This window comes from Panicum virgatum, chromosome 4N, assembly GCF_016808335.1.
Source record: "Panicum virgatum strain AP13 chromosome 4N, P.virgatum_v5, whole genome shotgun sequence".
NCBI classification, from domain to species: domain Eukaryota; kingdom Viridiplantae; phylum Streptophyta; class Magnoliopsida; order Poales; family Poaceae; genus Panicum; species Panicum virgatum.
Window position 1 is genome coordinate 26,606,496 of NC_053148.1, and position 21,811 is coordinate 26,628,306.

Consider the following 21,811-nt stretch of genomic DNA (forward strand, 5'->3'; position numbering starts at 1 on the left):
CTTCAGTAGGAGGTCCAGCTTGGCAGCGAGCATGTCCGTCTCCTTAACGGTATGCATTCTACCTTTGGTTCTGGGCTGGGAACGTTCCTCGTTCCAGCCCTAATTGGAGACCATCTTTTCTATTAAGGCTGTCGCCTTGGCGATTGTCAGGTCCAGCTAGGCTCCTCGAACAGCAGCATCAAGGTGGGCTCTTGATGTGGTCGTTAACCCGTTGTAGAAGCTTTGGAGCACGAGCCACTCGTCCATCCCATAATGAGGACAGGCGAGTATGTACTCTTGGAGTCTCTCCCAAGCTTCTAGGATGGATTCCATCTCTGTCTACTGGAAACTTGAGATTCTTCTGTGTAGGGCATTAGTTTTGCCCAACGGGGAGAATTTGGCGAGGAACGCTGTGGGACATAAACATTTGTCCCACATGCTGACGGCTTCCTTGTTCTAATAAAACCACTGTTTCACTTTTCGTAGAATAAACACAAACAACTTGAAGTGCGGGGCTGCCTCGAGAATAGCCAACAGATACATTCATGGAGATATGATTATTGCTTCTGCATATAAACTAACACATAGAACTGTAAAATAATTAGTATATGTTCCCATAGTAGATGTTATCAAATGAAGACTCAATCTGTTAAGAAAGTATATTTTTTACCCATAAAGTTTCATGTGTCTATTTTTCTTAATCTATGATGAAAGTTAGATTCAGCTTTCTAGATTCTATAAGGTTATCATGCTGCAAATTTGCAAATTTGTTATCACCGTTGGGTACATTCCATTAAGCCTAGCAGCTGATAGCAAAATACATTGCCATTGCTTTAAGGAAAGATTGATCATGTAGCTTTTTATATGGGGAATTTACTTCTGAAAGATGATGCAATTTTATTTGCAAATCTACTGGTCTTTAGTTTAAGATTCCAAATTGATTACTTTGTCGACTCCATGCTAATGTTGTCAAAATAATACAATTTTATCTTACCTAATTCATGCCAATGTCAATGATTCTTTTCAGAACCAAGACGGAATTTGAAAGGAGCGCAAGATTGATGGATGATGAACACCAAGACAACCTTTGCTGCAGGACTACATGGAGACAGTTTTATGTATTCAAACTAGCTAATGTGTGTTAGATAACTTATGCTTTTAAGTTGTGCGAGTGTTCTCGACTAAAATTGTCATTGGATGGTTTCATTAATGATTTCTATGAACAAAGAATAATTTAAAGTTTAATGGATGTCTAAATGCTTCATTCGTTGTATATTGTTCAGTGTGCAATTATTATTTGAAGCTACCAAACGAAATGTTGCATTATGGACTATCAGCAGTGTTGCAAAATATGTTATAACAACAAACAAACGGTGTGGCAAAAAACTCGTACGAATGAAACAATAGGTGTTGCAATAGACGGTCCAAAAATAGCAACCAAGAGTTGATTGTAGTAATAGAGACACCACCTCTCGCAACCAAATATTTGTCATTGCAATAGAGAGTTTCACCTATAGCAACCATAATATTTAGTGTGGCAATAGAGTGTCCACCTATAGCAACCAAATATTTTTTGTGGAAAAAGAGGGCTCCATCTATAGCAACCACATAGATAGCGTGGCAATAGAGGGCTCAATGATTGCAATGTTATAGATATGTAGCAATAGGGTCTATTGCAACAACCATTGTCGTTGCTAGTGCACCTATTGCCACTCTTTGTGTATGTGGCAATATGTATATCTGACAACACCGAGTGTGTTGCAATAGTTGCAACACCCACGGTGGTTGGTTATGCTATGGCTTGAAACACTCCATAGTGTTGCGACAACACATCATTGTGTTGCAATAGGAGAAAACCTGTTGCAACACCTAAATAAACCGTTGCGCAAACCTATTGCTACGACATCAGCGGTAACGCCTCCCAGCCAAATTTTTGTGTTGTACTTTTGTCTATTTCAACCATTTTTGGCATATTGCAATACTTTTAGACCGTTGCATCAGGGGTCAAACCTTGTAGTGAAATTAGGGCTAGGGTCGAACCTTGCCAATTTGAGAAGATGATTGTGTGTGTGTGTGTGTGTGTGTGTGTGTATAGCTAGTTGTCACTCCAAAATTTGGTTAGTTTTTATGGTTTCATCTTTGTATCAGTGTATTATCCATCATGATCTCCAAAATTAGGTTACATATCTACATATTGGATCAAGTTTTCTCAGGAATGCTGAATTTGACTGAAACTTGTCTTCATTATTTTAATTGCAGATAGACTGAGCATGAATGTACAATGTGCCTAGAGGGAGTCCAGAGTATATCAATGGTGTCTTTTCTTTTGTTCAATGGGGAGGATGATATGCAAAAGAAGAATAGAGAATAATTGTATTGTCCATGCCTTGACTATGACAATCTGAAGATATGGGCTCACTCATCTATTATCAAAGCGCACTTGCTCAGTCTGAGCTCACCAAAATCAAAGGCGAGATGTTTTACTTCCTAATGAGTCAGGTCATCAAGGGAACTGGCGAGTTTTATGACTCTAGCTGAACATGATTTATTTTCGGTACAGACTTGTTGTAACTTAAATGAGCAAATAGAACTTCTGTAACTTTCTGAAATAGATCTAACTAAGCTTTAATATATTCTGCACGTGAACTGTTGTCTTGTGCTTGTGATGTATGTATGTGTGTATGTGTGTCAAATTGAAATAGCATCCACATACTTTTTACTTGTGGTTGTTATACTATTTTTACTGGAGGTTCATGTTGCTGGCGGTTGTTGATACTATTTTTAGTGGAGGTTCATGTTGCGAATCTCAAACTATTTTTACTAGAGGTCCATGTTGAAAACCTTAGATATGGATAATATTTGTAATGGAGATTTGTGTTCCAAACCTCAGGTGTAAATATCTCATCTTTATCTCTACTGCTAAAAAAACGCTTATCTCTACTATAAAAAACGCTTAAGCATCTGGTTCTCTACTACTAAACTTCCGACGTTGGTCGTGGAATTTTTTTTATTTTAATCCTTTTTAATCTAATATTTTATAAATAATCCGTACCGATCTAAATTTTCGAAAACTAGCCCTTTTGGTCGCGCCAAGTTACGTGGCGTGACTCCCTGAAGGGTCACGCCACATGCTTTGGCGTGACAAAGCTGCCACGCTGGCACACGCGTGATGCGGCGGATGACGTGGCAAGGCTGAGTCGCGCCACATGCTTTGGCGCGACTGAGTCGCACCATGTGCCGTGGCGCGACTCAGCTGAATATAGGCCCACCCGCTAGACGGCCTCTTCCTCCACCTCCCTTTCTTTTTTCCTTCACTCCCCACCCGACCTGAGCTCCATGGCGCCACCCGTCGCTGTGCCCCTCTAGATCCACTCGATCTTCCACCCGATTCAAAGGGGAAACGAAGGGAAATCGATCCCTGAAGGTAGCTCCTCCACTCTATCCGATTGGTTTTCCTCCATTTCTTAGTTTTGTTAGGGTTTGAGTTGGCTAGAGTTTAGGCAGGGTTTGAGTTGAAATGGGGGATTGAGTACGAATCGGGTAGGATTAGTTGTGGTGTATCGTGCAATTGAACGATGGTGACACTTTTGTATCGTGTAATAATTGCTGCATGTATCAATTTAGAGGTGATAGTGTTGTTTAGATTTTTTTATTACAAAGAGCTATAAAGTGTGAATAATCGTCATATTAGCAAATCTATTTTATGTGTATTTTGGTAAAAATTCTTATGTTATGCTATATATAGTTATATTATCTTAATCATGTATGAAGTAATGAAGTGTGTTGTACTTATAATGAAGTAATGCCATATATAGTTATATTATATTCTTCATTTTGTGTATATGTATATGTGTAGATGGATCGTTTAGTTCGTTTATTTTCGGGTGGGACGATTAAAGAAAATGGAGAGTTTGCAAGAATGAGGCAAGAAGTAGCAAGATTTGATGTGGCACCTTCATTCGATGATATAATGTGTCGAGTAAATTTATTATTCAAAGTAGAAAATAAGCGTATGGAGTTAAGGCTTTGTGGTAGGTTTGATGCTGGAAAGGAAAGGTCACACTATGTGATGATGCCAATTGGTTGTGAGAATGATTGGTTCTTTTACAAAGAGTTGGTCAGAGGTTCGCAAGTGGGTTGTGCAGAGATAGTGGTTGATGTGTGCAATCGTAGTATGGATGCCCCTGCTGAAGATGGTGATGATTACCCCATTGAACATGTAACTCAAGAAGCCATTTCACCGGATCATGATTCCGATGCACCCGAGGAGGAAGATAAAAGTTATGGTGATGATCTTTCTCATGACTCAGATGATGATGACAGTGGTGATGAAATTGGGTTTGACACATGCCGTGTAAACAATAATTTCGATGAAGACGACTTTGACAATGAGGAGGTCGATGTTGATGACATATCTCAGGGCTCAGAAGAAAATGAGGGTGGTGAAGACGACAATGATATGGTACTTCCAGAAACAGACGGGACACATATTTGGCAACAAACACATGGGCTGCCGTCGGTTAGGGTGCCCCAAGCATCTGCATTCGTTCCAAGAAGAAACGAAGCAACTCCATTCGTGGCACGAACACCAATGGGAGATGAAATGGTAGAAGAGACAGTTAGAGACAATAGATCAACAATGTTTGGAAGACGTATACCCCAATTGACTACAGTTGAGTTGAGGCAGTTGAAGGCTGTGCATGTTGATGTTCCAGAGGTCCCTATTTTTCATTCTATACCAAAAGGGGGTTTTTATGATTCGGGTCTGCGTCATGCATGTATTGAGCCCGATAGTAGTGAGCAGTTGATAGAGAAGGGAATGGTATTTGATAGCCTTGAGGATCTTAATTTTTTCTTGAGGGACTACTCTATGCGGCACCATAGACCGTACGACTTGGTGCATTCGTCGGCTATATTGAGGTACACGGTTCGTTGCCAGCAGGGGTGTCCTTGGAAGGTTTGGGCACGTCATGTCGCTGATGATTGGGTGAAATGGAGGATCAGTAATATTAAACAACCTCACACATGTGAGACATCTAATGTTTCTCAAGAGCACTCCCAATGTACCGCACATTACATTGGGAGACGCATTGCCGCAATGGTTCATGCTGACCCAGATGTTTCTGTGGCAGCTATTATTGAAGCTATTCATGGTTTTACAAATTATCGGGTAAAATATGAAAAGGCTTGGAGGGCCAAGCAGCATGCTATAGCAATGTTATGGGGCGATTGGAAGGAAGCTTATGGAAGGGTTCCAAGAATATTAAGTGCAATTGCACACTTCAACCCGGGGACAAAGTGGTGCTCTCATACCACTGGCAGGCAAGAGATGCACAAGGGTTCCATGAAGCCTGTAATGAAACATGCATATTGGTGCTTCCCGCAATGTGTACAGGCATTCAAGCATTGCAAACCTGTTGTAAGTGTGGATGGCACGTTTCTTACCGGGAAGTACCGAGGGGCATTGTTGATTGCAACAGTCATGGACGGCGAGGATCGTTTGATCCCCCTGGCATTTTCATTGGTTGAGGGTGAAAACAACGACAGCTGGTCCTGGTTCTTGCATTTGGTCCGTAGAGATGTTGTTGGACCGGACCGTAAGGTGTGCATTATTTCAAATCGGCATCAAGGAATTCTTAATGCAGTTGAGGACCACATGGAAGGGTACCAACCAGTCGTGCATAGGTGGTGTATGAGACACTTGCCACTAATATATGGCAAAGACAGAAGAGTAAAAAGGTCATAAAGCAGCTAAAGTTAGTATGTGCATCAAAGGCGGAGAAGATATTTGAAACTAGGCTTGCAAAACTAAAGGGTATGATGAACGAACCGGCAACAATGTGGTTGGAGGACCAAATGGAAAATAAGTTTAAGTGGGCTCTTGCCTATGATGTTGGTTCTAGATTTGGTGTATGTAACACAAATATCTCAGAAGTGTTGAATAAGGTTCTTAAAGGGGTACGTGATATGCCCGTTTCTGCCATTGTGGAGTACACCTTCTACAAGGTCAATTCATACTTTGTGCATAGATGGGAGAAAGCAAGGCAACAAATAGCTTCTAGGCCCAACCAAGATCTATGGGGGAAAAGTTCCAAGAAGCTCCTAACCAAATCAGGTAAGGCAGCTGCAAGCATGTCAGCTGAGCTGTTTGATCCGACAACATATGTGTATTTTGTTAGGACAACAACCGCATTGACTGTAGGAGGAGAGATGACTAGTGGCCGCATGTACAAAGTGGACCTCACAAGCGTCACTTGCACCTGTTGTGTTCCACAGCTGTTGCATGTACCATGCTCGCATATGATTGCAGCATGCAGCGTTAGAGGTATCTCCCACCTATCACCAGCATACATGTCACTGTTATATTCTAAGAATACTGTCTTGAAGACATGGGAATCTAGATTTGAACCGATTCTTGATCCGGCACATTGGCCCGAGTATAATGGTGATGAGTACATTCCAGATTGTAGATTGCTCAAAGATAAGGTTGGAAGGAGGAAGAAAAAACGTCTCCGTAATGAGATGGATCAAATTAGTGGTTACGGTGATGATATTTATGGTTATGGTGATTTCAACCAAGAAAGTTCGAAGGTTTGTTGTAGCATCTGCCATAAAGAGGGTCACCGAATGGAGAAGCACAAGGAGGGCCCAAAAAATTTGCCCAAAAGCCAAAGAAATAGAGTGTCGAGAAATAGTTCGGCCGTGGTAAGAAAATAGTTGTACATAATAAAGTGTTTTGATTATTTTGAAACTTTGATTAATGCTTCATACCGTGTGAACCACTGTAATTTTATATTGTTTATGTTCAAATAGTAGTATTCTGATTATTTCATACCTTTTTGCAGGATGTTGCCTTCACGGAAGTGTAAAATTGTGTACTCCGAATATGATGAGAATGCCCCCGTGCCTTCCCCGTTGCCAATCCCGAATTGTGAATGTGGAATTCCAGCAGAGGTGAAGCAATCAAGGCATCCGAAAACAGCTGCAAGAGCTTACTACACGTGCTCTCGGGAGTGGAGTGTGACCATGTGTTTTGGATGTCCGATCACGTGTAACCCATGCGACTTCTTTCAATGGATTGACGGACCTGAGAAGTTTGACCCTAGAATTCGTTTATTTTCTTATCATGAGAATGAAACTAAGCCATACCATGAGTTCATGCGATGGGTGCCTCCTCCACCAAATCCTCCTTCGATGATGCCGGAAGAGAAGGCCGAGGCTGCATACTATGATTATGATGACGATGAATGGTGGGCAATTAATGGAGTGGAAGTAGAGCTGATTGCTTCACAAGTTGAGGCAAATAAGGCAAATCCTGCATACATATCCATAAACAAAGATGATGCAAACGATGATGATTGGGGAGATGATGAGCTTTTGATTGACCACGATTCAGATTATGTTGTTATTATTTGTATAGTTGGACTGTGTGTGTGATGCACTATTTTTATTTCTAGACTGTGTGTGACAGACTATTTGTATTGTTGGCCTATTTGTATGGACTTTTGGTACGTATTTGTACTCCTTCGTGCACTAAATATTTGTACTCATTTGGTTGTTGTATTGTAGCGTGGATTATTCCAATCTAGACGCTGCCAATTCTGATCGGGGCTGGATTGTGGAGTGACAAGCTGTCACAATTCAGACCTAAGCCAAAACTGGTCGGCATCGTGGTGTGTTGCAATTGCTCAACGAGTCGCGCCGTGGGGCATGGCGTGACTAGTTGGTGCCATTTTGGCCTAGGGCAAAACTGGTCGATGGCTGTGCGTGGCGCGACTCTTTACAGAGTCACGCCACGATACGTGGCGCGACTCTTCAGCTGGTCACACCAAGAAGAATGGCGCGACCCTTTATGCAGTCACGCCGTGAAATTTGGCATGACTTGTTGGTGCCATTTTGGCCTAGGGCAAAACTGGTCGAGGGCTGTGCGTGGCGCGACTCTTTACTGAGTCACGCCACGCCACGTGGCACGACTATTTATTCAGTCCCGCCACGCTACTCGGCGCGACTCAGTGAAGAGTCACGCCACACGCATCCACTAACCAAATCTGCCGTGGGCATATTATGTACCAACTGGTCACGCCAATTAAAATGGCGCGACTCCTCGATGAACAAACATTTAGTAAAATATTTCTATACAACAACCAAAAATAGAAGAACAGCTTTTTGAGAAGCTATGCGCAGTGAAATTTTTTTGCAAAATTCAGTGGTCGACAACCCAAGCATCCAGCCGCGATAGCAAAATAGAAGCATCCTCACCAAAGTTGTTCATATCGGAGGTCACAAGCAAAAGATATCAACCACACTAATACAAGAGGTCCAGTGACAAACTAAATTTAGGCAACATTTGATTCAACAGTACAGCGATGTTAGCCAACATGTTTCCATCTAAGTTACATAGTTCCACCTACATCTACTCGTACTTCACTCGTACCCAACATGCTTGTGGAGGCTACCAAGCCTTGTTCAAACATACCTAGTACCATGCTAGTCATGGGACGGATGTGGGGTGAAAGGTTTCTTGGGACGACGAGGACGGCTCGGCTTAGTTGGCAGGATGTTAGCGCTCCCGACATTAGTGTGATCCCGTGCCCGTGCCCTTGTCCGCCTCTTTGGTGGTGGAGTATCTTGCGTGGGCCCTGGAGCGTCCGGAATCTGTGAGAAGCCAATCTCATCGTGGCCGTAGTTAGGATCTTCACCATCTGAGCTTGATGTCTCCTCAGACTCCTCACTGACGATGTCTTGAGGGGGTCTCTCCTTGCCCCTCCTATGAGGGGTTCCAATACTGAGAGCACCGGATCGGCCGCGACGTCCTCCTATTAGAGAGAATTGTTTAACATATATGTAAGTAAAAACAAGCATAAAGTAGTAGAAATGGAAATAACATTGCTAATGTCCCACCTGTAGATGAGGTGCCCAATGAAATAGTTATACTCGTGCTCCTTGTACTGCGATGGCGTGACCCGGAAGGTTCACCTTCATCGGCCGCTGGTTGTCCTTGTTTCGCTATGCAGTTCAGTTTGAATGCCATTTTTCGGCAACCCCGTCTGAACCTCTACATTGCATTTCAGCACAGAATTCGTTAGACACTAATCATTGAGAACTAAAAACTAAATTCATTAGACATATTAGAGGGAATTGTACATATTCTACCTGTAAGAATCCCCTCAGCACGGTGGCCTCATCTGGAGATCCTATTGGCACCCTCAACGCTTGTCCCGCCTCGTTATCAAAACGACTAAGTTGCTGCCCCTGCAAATGCATAGGTCGCACAAGTTATTATGCCATAAAAATTCTACAAACTACTTAACAAGTTAGGTCATAATGATGTGGGACATTGCAATATTTTCAGGTGTTGTGCACTACAACTTACAATGTAGTCTTCAAAGGGTCCTCGCTCGGGCTGCGTACCCATTCTCGTGTGAGCATCATATTCGGCAAAGAGATCTTCGGGGTCCGAAGGTAGATCCTCTATATGGGTATCGTCCAATGTAGCCTTGAGCTTTAGCTGTGTGTTTTGCTTCAACCAGTCCAAATATATATTGAACTGGGCCTCACGGTGAACAGGGCCACCATAAACAATGTTGTTGCCTCGACCATTCCAAGCATTCACATATGCAAGGTGCTTCTCCTCCCAATTTTTGGCACCCCGCTGCTTCTGTCGATCAGTTCTACATATAATGTATGCAACAATTAATGTAATTGCAAAACATGCAAATATTTTCCATAGAATGAGATTGCAGAAAATAAGTAACCATACCCGTGCAACTCATGGCTAGTATTAATATACTCAGGCGGACAAGATTGAAGTATGCCAAATTGGCGTATCACCCGATTTGGGTGGTACTCAACAATGTAATAGCAAATAAGAGGGCAAACTGAGCGCCAGTATTCATTATCCCTCATGCATTGCGGACTAAGATTCATGTTTTCCACCTCCATGCGATTGTATGGTTGCCATTCAACCTAATACGACATGTTCAATATGATTACAACAAATTGAGGACTATATATTACATGAATTGCGGTAGAGGAGGTGGTTATAGACTTACGTGTGTAGCATTTAGGCAATCAAGGGCATTGCTGTAGTCTATGTACCGCCTTCCTGGATTACCGTGCACGGTACCAATATTGTTCCACAACCAACCCACACAGCCTCTCCCTCGTATAATGGCGTAACCTTAGATATAACAATAAATAATGACATTAGTGAATTTTGAAGATTACCCAAACCTAACAACAACAATGCAAAAGTAATGAACAAATAAAATACTTACTCCATGAGCATAACGCTCCGGCCGGCCAACAGGAAGGCGCTACCACATCCACAGTTGCAATAGGTAAGCACAACCACCAAGATTTGCACTATCTTTGCTCCGCCTACAAGCATCACACAGCTGACGGTACAACCACCCAAGTGTTGCATTCCCCCAGCTGAAAGTGGCAATGTTGTCCCAGTCTTGACCAATTAGTTCTAGCCACATCCATGAGATTTTGTTCCCGCTCAAATCAGAAAATAGAAACCCGGCGATCAAATGCCATAGCCATGCCTGAGTGAACCTAGCAACCGTCCCGCCATTAGCATCCGCTCCAGGTGGTGTACCAAAATGTTGTGTCAACCAAGCTGAAGTCACTCCCGTAGGCCTCTTATCCTTCGTGTCTTCCGGTGGTTCGGGTGGGTGCACTGCAAACAACAGCTCCACTCTTTCTCTCCATCCATTTGGACAGATGCTACCAGTTACGGCTCTACCATCTATACGAAGCCCAAAAAGCATTGCCACATCTTGGAGTGTAATTGACATATCACCGCTGGGAAGGTGGAATGTGTGTGTCTCAAGCCTCCACCGGTCCACTAGAGCTGTTAAAACTGCATTGTCCATACCGGGGAGGCCCTCCTTGACTAGCCACGCCAACGGGAGGAATCCAGCCCGTTTTAGGTACGGTGCGTACCTATCGTCCCACCGCAGAGGCTTGTGAAGGCGGGGGCGTAGAGACTTCAAAAGCTACAAAAATATCAATGAACTTTATAATCAACTAAAATCAAATTAATGACTTGACAAAAATAAAAACGAACACAAGTTCACCTGCGTACGCTCTTCTTGTATCTTGCCACGGTATCGCTTATCGTAATGCATCTCCAGGAGAGGGTAGCGCGGGTGGTGTGCCATCTACATACAAAAAGTAATATATAATAAGCAATCCCTTTGTTTCGTCAGACTTGTACTATGAACATTGGTTCATTAATGTAGCTGCATGTTGTGGTCATGGTTCATGAATGTTTCAAAGGTTCACACTCATGACTCAACCCTGGCCCTTTCAAAGTTCCAAAGCATAGCAATGGCCTAGGGAAAAAATAGGTTTTGGCATAGTAGGCTAGACTCATTGAGGGAAAAAATGAGCACTGAAAATTTGAGATGGAAAATTGAGAAAAATAAGGTTTAGCCATAGTAGCAACTAACAACATTCTGATAATTTATTAGCAAGTAGTAGGTATAAGCAAGCATGAGCACTGGAAATTTGAGATGGAATAACTAGAATCCTCTTGCTCACCTCTATAATCGAGGGAACCAGGGGCGGATCTAGATCCGGCGGCACGAATGGCCCTGGCGGAGGCGGCAATGGCGGCGGCCGGTGGCGGCTGGTGCTCCGCAATGGCAGCGGTAGGGGGCGGGCCGTGCAGGGCCCCCGCGGCCGGTCCGCAGGGGGCGCGAGGGTGTAGGGCGCCGGGGGCCGGTCGCCAGGCCTCGGGTGGGGGGCGGTTGTAGGTCAGGCGGCAACGGCGGCCGCGGGCAGGGGCGCTTGCTGCAGTGCTCCGGCGGCCGCAGGTGGCGAGCGGTTGGGTGGGTCGCGGGCGGCGGTCGGCCGGGTCCCCGGGTGCTCCTGGACACAAGATAGAAGATAGGGAAGTGAGGAATTGGACTAGGGTTTCTCGGTGGGCCGAGTCAAAATCGGCTGAGTCGGGCCACGACGCATGGCGCGACTCAGTCGCGCCAAAGCATGTAACGCGACTTCGCCTTGCCATGTCATCTGCCGCATCGCGTGTGTGCCAGCGTGGCAGCTTGGTCGCGCCAAAGCATGTGGTGTGACCCTTCAGGGAGTCACGCCACGTAACTTGGCGCGACCAAAACACTACTTTTCGAAAATTTAGATCGGTACGGATTATTTATAAAATATTAGATTAAAAAGGATTAAAATAAAAAAAATTCGTTGGTCGGGGGTGTGCGATCCCGCAAAGCTCATTTAGTTCAGCCGCTAAGCATCTTGCACCGTTGGATTAGCGCTTTCGATTCACCTCCGACCGTCGCCCCCCTCGCACTTTCGTCCGCCGCTCGCTCCACAATCCATTGGTTGCCACCGCGACCTCCATCATCCATCCCCATCCGATCCCGGGCTTACTGCTCGCTGCCGCGCCCAATCTCCGCAGCCTGCACGGTCCCGTTGTCCACCGGATCAATCCAGCACCTCCACGACGGTCCCCTCGACGAGACCACTCGGTTTTGCCGCTCCCCGTCGCCTGCCGTCCGCCGGAACGCTGCCACCGCGAGCAGTCCCATAACCGGCCGCCGTCGGTCGGATTCTGGCCATCCCTGTTCTTCTCCACACCTGGTGAGGACCCCCATGAGTTCTCTCATCCTCCTCTTCCTTTTCCCCACCCCCATCTAATTCCTTGCACCCCGGAACGCCGGCTGGCTAGAGCCAGGCCCACCGGCGGCCATGGCCACGACCGCTTCGAGCTTTTGCATCTCTTTCATCCCATGAACACAACGTGCTTATGTTAGGGTCCAAACCAATTTCATCACTATATCACTATATTTTATAAAATCCAAAGAAGGCAATACACAGAGCATGATAGAATCTTCAGTTACAAATTCGATGGGGTTACCTGAGGCAGCCGGTGTTCTTTGGTTTCCTTCCACCTTCTTTGGTTGACTAGGAAAAATGCCCTTGAGAATGCTCTGTATAATGCAATAAGCAGGAGATTTTCAATACAATTCTGACTTATTCATGCCACAGAAGTCATGCATAACACAGTGACTCCATTAATAATTATGTTGCCACGACACAACAAACTGAAGCCTTAAGTAACAATGTCCTTTTTCTCTACTGTCTGAAATATATTTAGTGAACTGCGAACCTATCATCCTATTCTTCAGTATCAAATCCTATTCTTCAGTATCAAATCAAGCAATCCATTTCTAAGAGCATAAGAATGCACTTGCTTTAGCAGAGAGAGGCTTTTCAAACCACTAAATGTTTCAACCCATATCTACCTTAATCCCTTGTTTCTGCACTTCTCAGAACATTTCCAGGGCTTCAAAATGCCATGAACTTTGCTTTCAAATGCTCATGCTTACAAATACATTTGCGGAACACCCTATGGAGTCAAACTTTATGTACATGTCCATCATTGTATTCCCAACCTGCACAATATTGGCCATGACAAGTGAGATGTTCGCATGTCTCTTGTTGTCTTGGAGAATAACATTATTCCGAATAAGTCAATCCTTTTTAAAACCATGAAGACCGACTGATATTGTTTTAAAGTACTTCAAATGGTCTACTTCCCATTTTGTTCGGTCATCAATTAGATCTATCTCTTAAATAGGTGGTGCAATTCTACTACTGGAAAGCACATGAGCTGGCAGCAAGGAGGGAACAAAGTGCCGTTGGTTCAAGACAGTCTGCTATCCAGTTATAATACATCAGTCAAGAGGAATAGCAGTACCATTACCATACAATCACACACTTGCACGAACCATATTTGGATCAATTAACACTGCAGAAATTGCTTTTGAGGAATGATTTTGCATTAGGTGTTGCTATGTGGGAGAATTATTCAGAAGAGTTAAAGAAACAGTTGTTGATATTTTTGCCATACTGGTTGTCCAATGAATCCATTTTCGCCGTTGATTCCTCTGAGCTACAGGTATGTAAGAAAGTAAGCAGCGATCTGGACTTATGCTTTCTTTTACATAAAAGAAGTTTAGTCTTGAAATTGTTCTGTTGTGTGTAAATTTCATGCTTAGTGTAGACTCCCTTTTTTTTTTAATCCGAGAACAAGCTGCAGTTAGCATGGATGATGGCCCAAATTTGAGTATTGGCAGGTCATTGGCTGTCTATTTCTGGAAATAGTATCAGCTGCCAAAACTACCATGCACCTCTGTCTTGCTCGCTCATAGAAACACAAGAGCGCACATGGTTCTTAATTCGTGGGTTCTGTAGAAAATATTATTACAGTCCAGTCCTATATAATTCATAAGTCATAAGTAGCTCCCATCATACAGCAACTTATATGCTAGAAACGAATGGACCTTGCAGGCTTGCACATTCACATTACATCTCTGCTCCTGCTGTAGTACGAAGTTCGTGGCCACAACATGTTTCTTTGCAGACGAACTACACACCATGTTAAATACTATCATGTTTTTCCTTTCTAGACCACTTACGCCACTTAATACAATGTCTTGTTTAAATTTTACACAGAGCTGAACCAATCTAATTCTTCAATGGTAATTTGGATCTGCCTCATGCTTCAGCGATATAGCTAGAGGGGAGGTATGATTTTCTCAAGCTCCACTGGGAATGCTGGTACAGTATATTCCCATCAACGTCATAAAAGATGAAGTCAGCTTGATCCTGGTGTAGCTGGAGGGACTTGAACCCTTGCCCATCAGAAAAGAACTCGAGGCTATCTTGATTTGGCTGGAAGAATCCTCTCCATGCTCTGGAACCACCACCACCTGTGAAGTATTGGATTGGACTGGAAGCAACAGAAGCGTGTACGCTATGTAGGTAAGACCACTTCACGTGATTTGTTAATATTGGCATGCATGTTGAATTCTAAATTACTATAAAAATTGACTTTGGTATAAATGGATGCTAACCTGTCTCTGCTGCTTATGTGTTCCAGGCAGTGGTCATACTCATTGATGTAGAAGTCAATGCCGTTAATCTGGAATGTTGCAAAATTATTAAGAAACAATCCTTTTCTGTATACAACAATATGATTGATATGAAAGCTTCCACAGGTATTCTAGGGGCTACCTGATTCTGCAGTACATGTCTTGGTGGAAAAGTGGCCAGAGCGTTGAGATTTGTAAGGTGAGTATACTACTTTGTAAGGTGAGTACATGTCTAGGTATGTAATTATGAAACATTTCCACAAATAATTTTTAGTATCTTCTTCTAAAGTAATAATTTTATAGTATTTTTTGGGTTAATAATTATCTCCTTTTTTGATACAAATTGGACGAACTATTTGTGGTATACCTTAATACTTACTTTATATATAATGTGGTTCATAATATTCAATATTTCATGATATTTACTTTTGTGTTGTACTATAGTTTTTTCTGCCCGTAGCAACTAACGGGCATGATCCTAGTCATTTATAATGGAGGTTCATGCTGCAAACCTTAGGTACTGATACCATTTATAATGGACGTTCTTTACAATACCATTGTTCACGAGTGAAAATCAATCAGAATTTATCTGAAACAAAATTTTCTTGTGTTCAGACGCCGGTCGAAAATAAAAATTTATTGTGTTTAGACGCAGTGTGATTTGTTGCATACTTTCGCTGTGTACTCCCTCCGTTCCATAAAAAGTACAATTCTGCATTTGAACAAAAACCCACAAAGAGTGCAACTTTAGAGGTTGGATCTCAACTTCATGCCTAAATAAAAATGGTAAGATTTGATTTGCATGTCAAAATTAACTGCATGTGGCAAACCCATGAGGGTATAAGAGTCTTTTCATGCGATCACTAATCTATCTTAAAAAGCTATAATTGCACTTTTCATGAGACGGATGGAGTATGTCTATTTAGTTGTTAGATTTGATGTTTTATATTATTTGCTCGACCCACCACCGGAAACCCGCTATTTGCCGTGTGTGCTCGAAAGCACGGTAAAGAACCTCTTCGCCGTGTGCACACACGGTAAAGATAAACACACGGCAAAACACGTGTGCTTTTTTTGGCACATGGTGAAGCCACTTTGCCGTGTGCTATATTTTGGCACACGGCAAAGTAATATATATCCATGTGTTTATTTACACACGGCAAAATAATAAAAAAATTATCTTCTCATCTCGAAATTTTTGACATATGGAAATTTAAAAAAAATCGGATATTTGCCGTGTGCCTTGATCTCGCACACGGCAAAGACTTACTTTGTCGTGTGCCAAATCAAGGCACATGGCAAATGACTAAGCTTTGCCATGTGCTAAGTGAGATTTAAATTTTGTAAATGATCTCGGATGGAGAAACGGCCAAAATGAAAGTTGTAGATTTTGAAAAATTATGATACTCTGTAGTTGACAACTTTTTTATTTGAATTCGTTTAAGGTCTCACTCGGTATAAATGAATCTAGCTTTTAAAAGATAGTACACTGCGTAGGCCGATAGAACTGATCCATATCAGCCCTCCTGCTAAGGTTGAGCCAACTACTAGTTCATAGCAATTAAAAGATAGTACAAGAGATTACTTCTTTAATGATCTAGCTTTTAGCACAATAATATATAAATGAATCTACGTCTTAATTAAGAGATAGCTCTTCTCTTTCATCTCCTTTTCTCTCTTCCACCTAGACATACATATTGTATTTAACTCCGTATATGCTAGCTGCCTTGGCATCATTGGAGGAGGCCTCAGGAGAACTAGTAATCGCCATCGACGACATGGCTATGATATGGCGAACAAATACACAGAAGCACGTCGCATTACTGTATGATTATTACATGCAGCATTTCTGTCATGGATTTGACGCTCCAGTTGACGCGCAGGCACAGCCGAGGACGGCGTGGCAGTCGCACGCGTGCGCATGGACCCCGACCGCGCGCAACGGTTGCACGGCAACGAAACCCCAAGCGTGCAAGCAAACGCGCGTCCATGCACATCGCCCGGCCTGCGTCCGCCGCCGTCCTCCTCCCTCCATGCACGCGTGGAGGGGCAAGCACCTGAGACGGCCATGCTGGCAGCAAGCAAACCGGGGCAGCGGGCGGCGAGGTGCCAGTGCCTGGCGCCGGCTGAAGTATTTAATGCACCCAGGTGGGCGGCCACGCGACCACGACGTCTTTGTGCTGCGTCGCCGTTGGCGGACCGCGCGTCGGCAGCCGGCCGGTTGCTTGCGGCGGCAGGCAGCATGTATGCGTGCCGCCGAACGTGGGGAAGGCGGTTGCAGACATGGAGTGGCAGTGCAGTGTGCAGCGACGTGCTGTGGTTCTCACGAGGGGTAAATATCCCTGGCAAGTTACTTTTCACCATTGCTGCAGTTCTTATGGCCTCCTTCCTGACAACACATTCCGTTAGGCAACCCCCAAGAACAGCGTCTAGCTCCTCTTTGCAATCTAATACGCTTAATGGTTTTACGTTGTATGGAACCCTCCTTTAAATTCCCTTTGCAAAAGTTGAGCAAACTCTGACCCATATAAGGTTAGCCCAAACTTTACTTGATTTGTAACATCGGTATAACTTTTTTGTTCCATTTGATTTGTTACATTGTGTATAAATTCTTTGTTCTGTGAGTTCCTATCAGTTATATTTGCACGGACGAGCTTAAACATGAAGACACAAAAATAGCTTGAACCAAATGGGAGATGGACTCAAAATGTAGAATTAAAATGATCACTAATAGATAGCCCTTGTCGATTTGATCAAAATGGACATATGGATCGCTTAAATTGGACTCCAAATAAAAGAGTATTGGCGACCACAAAGTGCCAAGTGCTGATAGCACCGATTAGATCAGTAAATAAGTCAGTTAAGTTGTTGTTGGTTCTGAGGATTGAATTGCAGAATGGAAATCACCATTGCATAATTTTCGTTGAGCTGATTGAAATGAACATGTGGATGACTAATCGGACTCCGAATGAGTTATGCATGGCCGATGGAAGGTGAGGTGCTACAATTGATAGACTAATCCATAATGGGTCGGTCATTTTAGAGAGGTTAAAAAGGGTTCTTTACCCTCACCGATTGATTCGGTCCAAAGGGTCAGTCATAGCTAGCGGAGGACAAGTTGACTAGTCTGAAACCGAAACTGAGCTAAGATCGAGCAATTGAGCCGAGATCGAGCGGAGCACCGATCAATTTGGTCATGAATTTCTCGCATCACCGAATGAGTCGGTCAGTCACTGAATTTGTGGATTTGGAAGTGTTTTGAAGATCTACTTGGATTTAGGCTTTCCTTAGCCAATATATTGAGGGTTTGGGACTTTTTAGTGCGCCTCTTATCTGTTGCACAAGTCCATGCTTCCCATAGATAGTTGAGGGGTGTAGACCGCTTGGAAGAACCCACTCAAATCTATCAAAGATTGTTGCTCTTTTTTCCATTTGCCCTTGTTTTTCGAACCCTAATTGTTGTTCGTTCTTCATCTAGACGACAATTGACAACGCCCTTGCTATCCCACCGAGCCTAGGGCACTCCACTTGCTGCCATGCCCTGACCGGTCTCTCCAGGTGTAGCGTTCTTGGGATTCAAGTCCTTCGATGGCGTGCCTTGTGCATCTTGCTCGTTGTTGAGAGAATATGTTGTGCCGACGGTTGACCAACTTCCTTCAAATATTTGCCAGATGCTGGAAGAGCGCAAGAAGAAGTATGATGAAGAGGATCTATAGGTGGTGCTTGCAAGGTTTCAGGTCCACCAAAGGGAACACTGTCACAAAGGTCAAAGACATCACTTTCGCCTCTATTTCCACCAATGCATCTACAAAGGTAAGAACCACCATAAGTGATCCATCTTCTGGTGTAACTATTGATGTAGTTCAGAAGATGCTTGCTGAGCGTGATGCGTTTTGAGTAGATTGGATGAATAAAAAGGACCCACAAGTTCTTAGTAAAAGACCTGCACACTTACTACTAGTTATATACTTTTGTTTATTGCACTACTACAATTCTGGATTTTGCGAGGCACTTGAAAAATGCCACTGAGGCGTACACAAAAAGAAAACACCTCTGTTAATGCCCAGCATTAACAGAGGCGTTCGTTTCCTATTAACTGAGGCGGTTACGAAAAAATGCCTCAGTTAATTGATTAACTGAGGCGGAGGATTTAAAATAAACACCTCTGTTAATAACAACTAACCGAGGTGGTTGTTTGAAGGCGTCCACCTCAGTTAATCAGTTAACTGAGGCATTTACTCTATAAAGCCCGCCTCAGAAAAAATAGGCCTAGCCCGTTGGCCCAAAAAACCCGATTGCGCACACACACACACACACAAGGTTAGGGTTTAATCTCATTTCTCTCTCTCTCTCCCTCTCCCTTTCCCTCAGCCGCCGCTCCGGCCCAGCCCAACGGCCTGCACGCACGTCGCCTCCCTCTCCCGCGGCTCCTCCGACTCCGGCTCCATCGTCGATGACGGGAACGACGCGGCGGCCGCCGCCGCCGCAGAGCGCCGCCAACGCCTCGCCTGCATCGCGCTACAGTACTAGGAGGTAGTCACCCAGTTCGAGCTCTGCCTCTTGTATCTTGCCGACACAGCAACGAGGCAGCGGCGCTCCGCCGGGAGAACGATGAGCTCCGCATCGCCAACGAGGATCTCGCCAAGCTCGTCGACGAGTTTAGCAGGCTGAGCCTCACCAAGTTGCACCCCATCCCACTTCGCCCTCTAACACCGCTGCCAGCCAACGAAGAGCATCTCCGTCCAAGCCAACGAAGCTGGGCTTGGTGAGATCCATGCCCACTCCATTTTCTCGATTGCTGTCATTGGGATCCATGCCCACTCCATCAACGACGGAGGGCCGCGGCCAGCGGCGGCGCGCGGAGGCCTCGGCATGGGCGCGCCAGCCTTGCCCAGCACGCCGCCGCGGTCTGCACCCCGTGGATCTAGATGGGCAGGGCGGCCGGCCGAAGCAGAGGTGGCGCGGCGAGCGGCGGCGGCGCGGCAGATGGGCTCGACCGGGCCAGTGATGGGCTCGGGGGGCCTGTCATTTTTTTTATTTTTTTATTTGATTAACTAAGGCGTGCACAAGAACGCCTCTGAAAATGGTGTATTAATAGTGACTATAGCTCTGAGGCGATGCACGGCTCTGAAAATAAAAAATGTAGTAGTGTTGCTTCTAAGGTTACTCTACCAAAACCAGCGGCTGTACCTCCATTACAACAACCCTCATATGGCATGACGTTAAATTTTTAGAGCGTCTCCAAGAGTGCTAAAAAAACACTTCAATAACTTATTTTGGGTATGAAGCTGAAAATCAGCGCTCCAACATAGGCCCAATTCTCTACCCAATTTTTTTGCTTGCGTGAAACCAACAAAATCCTGAGCCAGATATCCGCTGGTGCCAGCTACTCCCAATCCTAAATTTGCCACAGATGCCACCAATTCTTGCTTCCTGCGCGCCTCCCACTACATGTTTCCCTCCAAGTCACGCCAACTTTCTGAAACACCACCTGGACAGCATGGCTAAGGAGCTGCCGCCGTGCACAATATCTCCTTCCAACGTGCCGCCTCCCATCCTTACAATGTTGTTGTGGCCCTCCTTCCCTCCAACCAGCTCATGGGATCCCCTTCGTCCTCGGCAGCAACTCTGGTTCGTGCAAATCTCTGGGTCCCCTCCCCCAGTGCTCCCCCTTTTGAATCAAATTTGCTCCTGTCAATTGATTGTTATCAACAATGCAGGTTCCGTTCACCCAACGACCAGATCTTCTTAGTTTTGAATGTCAGCTCCGCTTCGTGCACGACGCTGCAACTCATCCCCTGTCGCTCTCCCTTGAATCGACGCTGCTCCTATCAGTTAACTTGATTCATTCAGTTATCATATCAATGACTATGAAGGATCGGAACGAATGACTAGATGGGGGGGGGGGGGGTGCTGTGAATGAAGCCTTTAAAAAATTATACTCAGTGAGAACAAGGGTTATGTCATGAATTCAACCTGACATGCCTCTAATCTAAGCACCAAGAACTACTATGAAAAAAGGGTTTTTATGGGCCGGTAAAAATGCATTTTTAGGGGCACGTACAATCTGGGACAAAAACTTGGGGGCCGATGTACATTCGAAGCTGGGAACCACTCGAGCTGAAGTCCCTATAGGTGTTTTTTTCCATGAGCTACACCATCCATCTACCCAAAAACCAGAGTCACGACCACCAATCCTAACCCATCAGAACCAAGTCGGAGGTCATGATGCTCGAGGTTGACTAGACGACAGATATAATAGACTACATCCTCAATGAAAGACAGCCTGCAAACAAGACAAAAGCTGCCCGCATCGCAAGGAGAAGCAAGGACTACGTCTTTGTTGGCAGAAAGCTTTACAAGTGTGGTTCCCATCAGTAGTACTCATGAAGTGTATACCTTGCGAAGAGGGTAAATCTTTGCTGGAGGAAATCCATGAGGGTACATGTGGAAACCATGTTGCATCAAGGACTCTGGTCGGGAAAACATTCAGATCTGTATTCTATTGGCTTTAGAAGTGGCAGACGCTGAAGACCTAGTTCTCCAATGTGTCAAATGCCAGTTCTTCAAAAAACAAATGAAGGTCTCAGTCCACAGTTTGATCACAATACCACCATCCTAGCCATTTGCATGCTGGGGTCTAGACATGATCAGACCCCTCACCACAGCGCTAAGAGGATTGACACATGTCTTGGTGGCCATCGACAAGTTTACAAAGTGGATTGAGTACAAACTGATGACTTCTACCAGTACAAATTGGGTGATCGACTTCACCGGCAGTATCTTGTATCATTTTAGTTTCCCTGACACCATCATCATAGACCTAGGTTCCAATTTCACAGTAGACACATTCTGAGAGTACTGTAAATGGAGCGGGGATGATATTAAGTATGTGTCAGTGGCCTAGTCAAGGGCCAACAGTCAGGTAG

The 21,811-nt window shown here is 44.4% G+C and overlaps 1 long non-coding RNA gene and 1 other non-coding gene across 6 annotated transcripts; both read left to right on the top strand.

Moving 5' to 3' along the window:
- The first annotated feature begins 244 nt into the window (after positions 1-244).
- Positions 245-351, top strand: LOC120671781. Its single transcript, XR_005673871.1, has one exon. It is a non-coding gene; the product is annotated as a small nucleolar RNA R71 (small nucleolar RNA).
- An 11,920-nt stretch (positions 352-12,271) lies between these two features.
- Positions 12,272-17,506, top strand: LOC120670610. 5 transcript variants are annotated; one of them, XR_005673272.1, is made up of 5 exons: positions 12,273-12,585; positions 13,586-13,906; positions 14,464-14,772; positions 15,009-15,081; positions 16,766-17,506. It is a non-coding gene; the product is annotated as an uncharacterized LOC120670610 (long non-coding RNA). The 5 variants fall into 5 exon arrangements; XR_005673269.1 differs by having other exon boundaries at positions 12,272-12,585; positions 14,464-15,081; XR_005673270.1 differs by lacking the exon at positions 16,766-17,506 and having other exon boundaries at positions 12,274-12,585; positions 14,891-15,303.
- Positions 17,507-21,811: the final 4,305 nt, after the last annotated feature.